The following is a 6,000-nucleotide window of genomic DNA, read 5'->3' on the forward strand; positions in this document are numbered from 1 at the left end:
TTTTAGTTGTGCTAGACTCACAGCTGGCCACACACCAGCCTTGACTCATAGGGCTGCCAAGTTGGCTGGACCCTGGAATGTAACCCAAGCTCATTTCTGCGGCTTAGCTGCTCTGCCAGGGGAAGGTGCTAAACGCCCACTTGCCTGCCCGGCGTGAAGCTGAAGTTGGGGCTGGTCAGATCTGGTTGCCTCTTTCCAGCAACTGAAGTTTATTGAGAATTGGGACTGGGACAGGGCTGGACCATCATGATGGGTATGGAGATGGCATGGATGGCAAAGGAGGCTCCCCAACTACATGGGGACAAGATGGCAGCTTTCCAGATGCAGCTGCACTTTAGGCTGGGACCTTGCCCTGAGCACCTTGACCATAGCTGTGCTCCTTCAGGAACTTGGTTGACATCAGACTCTTTACTTAGTTGGAAAGAGATGGCAATTAAAGAAATAAGGCCCAGAATATTGAATTGCTCAGAAACCATAGAATGTCATAGATAGACATTGAGGTGAAGCTATGAAAAGTGTCGACTTTGGGAGGAGAGACTGCTGGGTATTATTCTGGGCATGCTGACTCTGAAATCTCAAGATTTGATGGTTCTGAAAATCCGATATCATCAGTTATGCCATTAAGACACAGCTCCAATAATATATCCCAGAAACTGATGTATTTTATGCAGTTGTTGTCTGCACGAAAGGGAGCAGCTAGCAAGAGTTTTTGAAAAAAACAAAACAAAACAAGCACATCTTGAAGATGCCAATATCATTTTGGTGATATTTCCTGGAAATTCATTAGAATTTGGAACTATGCACACAGAAACTTTTATGAGTAATTGGAACTCAAGACTTCGGATGGAATGAAGGAGAAATGTTCTAGAGGACTGCCGCACCCCCCCACCACCCACATTTGACCAAGTTATTTTTAGGAGAGTTCCAAGAACAAACAATTATTAGAATCACTCATTACTGATTTCCTAGAAGTCCAGACAACAAATTTGAAGCCAAATGCAAAAGGGATGAGCCAGGTTTGTGATGCCTGTGAAGAACATGTGAAATTTGTTCCCTAAGTCATTAGTTTCAGGGAGATAGGCTCCTAGTAGAATTGCAGTAGTGGCAGGAGGGATGGGTGGAGCCTCTAGATCACCCGGTAGCATCCCCTGACTTGAGTCAGATAGATTGGAGGTTATTACACAGCCCCTCCCAGGAAGGTCGTCAAACTCCAAGATGTTGGGGGCCTGTGCTTGGCATTGTGCTGAGACTCCGGGGGCAGAGATGAGTGCAATTCAGAGCCTGCCCTCCAAGTGGGAAAGGTCAAATTCCAAATGGTGCTGCTATGTTCTCAGCATAGGGCCCATAGGGGTCTCCCAGTTCACTCCCCCATTTTACAGATGAAGACACTGAGGCCGAGAGAAAGGTTGGTTCCTGATGTTCGTTAAGGACCAGAGCCCTCTCTGGAGGCCATGGCACCACTATACCCTATCACAGCCTGCATCTGATTTCACTGAGATTCAGGAAGACCCCGGAAGCCTGAGTGGATCACCTCCAGTCACCCATCAAAAGAGCAGACATAGGAAGGCTTGGCTCCAGATCTCCCACCCGCTTGGGCAGAGTCACTTTGCTAGTACCCAGGGCCATGCTAGAAGACCAGACCACAAGACGTGAGGATGCTCTGGGAGGAACTTCATCTGGGAGTCCTGGGAACCAGGCCCAGCCATAATTTGTCTCCGACTCTCCCCCTCAGGGCCTCAGTTTCCCCACCACTCACTTTGTCTTGCTCCTGTTTGTTGGAGGGACATTCTCTGGTGGGAGTCACCACTCACACTTTGTAAGGAGCAGCCATTTGACTAGATGGATCAGTGGCAGGGAGAGTGGTGGTTACTGAGGGAGAGGAGGTCCTAGCCTTCTTCCTTCCCAGCAGGGACCAAGCTGGACCTCAGGTTTCACTGACACTCCCAGTTCAGCCTTTAGGAAGCAAGCAGGGCATGGAGATGCCCTGGCTGAACTTTTGCCCCCAAATGACTATAATTTTCCCCTCATCCTGACCAGTGGCCGCCATTACCGAACTGTGGACTGGCGTGTGGCAGGGTCAGGTATCTGAGCAAAGCTTTCTCTCAAGCTCCCCTCACAGCAGCCACTCGGGAGGCAGTGCTCCTAATACTGCCCTCCCTGTGCTACTCAGGGGACAGTTTGGGCCCTTCCCCCAGACCGTGGCACCCAGCTATCAAGTAGGGCCTCCAGGGAAGCCAGCCATAGGTGGGTGGAGGTGGCTTGGGCAGATGAGTGGGCACCAGAGTGGGGAGCAGGACAGCAGCTAATTGGCACAGAGAGTGAGGCCAAATTCAGGCCAGATGTTACTGGATTAGTCTGCAAAGGAGGGGGTTCCTCTCACCCCAGGGAGACAGTTATTAGACTAATTCGATTGTGGGAAAGACCAAATTCCAGGGGGTGCAGCTGTGGTCTTAGTGTAGGGCCCATAGTGGTCTCTGTCAGCTCTGTTGCAGCTGAGGGGCCTCTATAGGCAGAACATCCTGGGGGGGGTGGGGGAGTGAGGGTGAGGGTGGGGGGGGGTGGGAGTGGGTGGGGGTGGGGCTGGCAGGGTGATGTGGAATATTACCTATATACCTGCACTTTACAAAGCACTTTATTTGTTTGCGTGGTGTTGGCTGGAGATGAAAGGAGTGAGTGTGCCTGCCAGTGGACCGTGTGCTTGTCAGTCCCCCAGGTCAGGGGTGGGACCCTGGACTTGGAGAGGGGCAGAGGCTGCTCTGGGTGGACTCACATGTGAGTCCCCGAGGTCTGGGGTTAACCTCCTGTGGTCAGGAGGGGCCTTTCCTGTGACATATGACGGGCCTTGGTGCCCCAGAATCTGAAGGCCATAGGTCTAGGAGGAAAGCCCCTTACTACACTCCAGACCTGGCCTTTAGGAACTATTATTACCCAGGCTGGAACTCACCTCCCTCTACTTAGAATTGACCAGGACCCCAAGGGCCAGGCCTTAGCCTACCCCGCCCCCCCCCCCGCCACAGCCTGTGCCCATCACTTCCCAGCATGCTGCTTCCAGAGGGCTTCTGCCATCAGGGGCCACAGTCCAGGGATTACTAATAGCTGTATTCGTCCACCAGGTAGGCGCCCAGTGTGGGTGTTGGGTGACTTCCCTGGGTTAAGATCAGGTTTTGTCCTGGCCCAGGGAGGGCTCAGTGTGCAGGGAACCCTGGCCTGGGGGTAGATGTTTGCCTGTGCTTGCCTGGGTGGTGATGTGTGTGTGTGTGTGTGTGTGTGTGTGTGTGTGTGTATGTGTGCGTATGCATGTGTAGTCCGTGTGTGCGTGTGTTTCCATGTGTACCTGGGTGTGCATGTATGTGCATGTGTGACTGTGCGTGCGTGTGCAGCCTGTGCTTGTGTGTGCATATGTGTGTGTATGTGTGTGCATATATGGCACATGTGTGAGCTTGTGTGTATGTGTGTGTGTGAGGGAAACAGATGTTGAGTGAATGGAAGTGAGAGACAGAGTGGGTCTCTCCCTAACCCCAGACACCCTAGCCTGGATTTCACATCCGCTTCTCCCCAAGACCCCTGCCCTCAGTCACCCCTGCCACATTTCCCTCAGAGCTTTGTCCATTAGCCCATCTGTGCATCTAGTTCTGCCACAGTGGGCAGAAGAGTGGCACCTCAGTCCCCAGCCCCTTATCCTTCACTGTCCCGCCCCCCTCCCATTGCTGCTCCTTGGCAATGCTACTATGGGTGCGGGAACTTGCTCCCATGAGCTGCTGATACTCCCTCCTCAGCTCTGTCCAGTCTACCCAGGTAGCTTCTCCCTTCTGTGTTCTGGAATGGAGCCTTCCCCTCCCATAGCCTCCCAGCTCCTATCCCATTGCTTGGGGTTTTGATCAACCCCCCTCCCACCAGCCCTTAGACCCCAGCTTCTGGGCAGCTTACAATAGACATTGAGACACCTCATGGATAGAGGGACAAGAATGGGTTGAGCACGGTTTGGCTGGGTCCCTGTGCCCAGCCTCCGCAGCCTCCCCAGCTCCTCCAGCTGCTGCCGGTGGTGTCTGCCACCCGGGGGCGCTGGCCAGCTACCTCTGAACCAGACAGTGGCTCCTATGCCACACCCTCAACGGAGCCTCAGAGCTGGAGAACACCTGTGCACTCGGACCAGATGCTGCACCGTCCAGGTCAGTTCCCACCGTGCTCCACGGTACCCCACTCGCTTTATAACTCCGGTGACTACTACCTGAAATTCAGACTCCAGGGGCAATGTTTGTCCTCACTGATGCAGAGGAACACATTGACTTGGATTGCAAAGTGCCCTAAATGACATCAGACTTTCTGATGAGAGTATGTTTTGTCCGATTGCCTTGCCAGTGCGTAGGGAGTGGACAAGTCAAATGAGCTTCATTTGCAGCTCTGAGGTTGACAATTCTCTAGGTATGTCACATATAAGTTATGTTATATGCAGGAGGCTGCATCGGTGCAACTCTGTAAGATTGGTGTGAAAACTTTTGCTAATTAAAAAGGGGCTGTAGGAGAGGGGGATGGGGAACTTTTCAAAATTCCTCTAGGGGTATGCAAGCAAAAATGTTTGGCCACCCCTGTTATAGGGTGTCCGCTTTTCCTCACTGGCAAGGTTCTTGGGCTTGGTAATTGTTCTCCAAACTTTGCACATGATGGATATAGTGATATGCAAGGGGGCGGGATGGAGTGTTGAATGGGACACTGGGTTGGGCTGTGACCTTCAAGAGCCTTTTTATGTTCCACCTTGACCTTCAGAGGTTTCCAGGCCCAGTGTGTGGGTCCTGGATTCTTCCTCCTCCCACTCTAGTCTTTTGGGGGTCCATCTCACGCATGTCTGTCACCATGGGCTCATCCTCATGGCTCCCATCACCCAGCACTGCTTACTGTCACCTACAACTACCAGGTCCCAGGGCCTGGTCCTTCTTTCCCCATGGGTGGGTCATCTCGGGCTCCCCTCCCCTCCACTTGGCCTCTGTTATCCTGGGTGAAGCATCTCATCTCCATCACTGTGGACCTGGCCATCACCCATCCATCATCTACTTCACCTCCATCATCCTCGCTTCAGGCTCATCTGGCCTCTAGGGCCTTGTACATGGTAGGCTTTCATTCATTCGTTTGCACATTCGGTGAAGGTCTACTGTGTGCCAGGCCCTGTGCCAGACATCGAGTAAATGGACGTTGCCCTTGAAAAAGTGCACACCTCGGGGAGACGGACAAGAGTCGGCGGATGGCAGAGAGCCTGGGCCAAGGTGGCTTGGGGAAGTGGTACAGAGAAGGGCACACCTGAATTATTTGTGAGGCAGAGAGAGGGGGGGGGGCGGGCCCAGAAAGGAGAAATTATGTGTGCCTTCTTTCCCACTGGTGGCTGACATCTCAGAAATGGAGCCAGGAGCCCTGCCCCCCTCCCAGGTCCCTGGTATGGTTCCTGCCTCTCCATGAGCGTTGGCTCCTCTCACTCTGCATCCCATTCTCTGGGCCAAGCCTCCTTGCTGTCTACTTTGTTGGAGATTATCCAATCCTACCCAGATCCTTTGATGTTGGTTACATCTTTCCCTTGTCTACTAGTGGATGGTAAAACTGATGCTCAGACAGGTTTCTTGGATGTCACATGTAGGAACTAAGATGGAGGGTTAAGGATCAAATTCTTTCCACCAAAGAATTTGGTGGAATGAATAAATGCATGAATGATAGGGGTAGTTGTGGAGGAGGCAGACCTTGCACAGCCCTGGAGTTATTTAAGGCAGAGTTCAAGAATAGGAATGTGGGTTGGTTGAGGGAGAGTTTTTGGGAGAGGTGATGGGTGGGCTAGTCTGTGATGGGACTGGTCATGCTTCTGGGCTAAAATCAGAAAATGGAAGACTAGATTGTGAATTGTTCGTAAAGCAAAATTTGTTCTATTGTAAAATTCTGAGCTATGTCCTTGCTACTTTGTGCTGTTACAATGTACTTATGTTATCTAAAATGATGGTGGTCATGATGGTGTTTTGTCTA

At 52.0% G+C, this 6,000-nt stretch overlaps 1 non-coding gene across 1 annotated transcript; it reads left to right on the forward strand.

The window, feature by feature from the left end:
- The first annotated feature begins 5,085 nt into the window (after positions 1 to 5,085).
- On the forward strand, positions 5,086 to 5,168 carry MIR493 (microRNA mir-493). The gene has a single exon (NR_129001.2). It is a non-coding gene; the product is annotated as a microRNA mir-493 (primary transcript).
- Positions 5,169 to 6,000: the final 832 nt, after the last annotated feature.

Source organism: Eptesicus fuscus, chromosome 5 (genome assembly GCF_027574615.1).
Source record: "Eptesicus fuscus isolate TK198812 chromosome 5, DD_ASM_mEF_20220401, whole genome shotgun sequence".
Taxonomy (NCBI): Eukaryota; Metazoa; Chordata; class Mammalia; order Chiroptera; family Vespertilionidae; genus Eptesicus; species Eptesicus fuscus.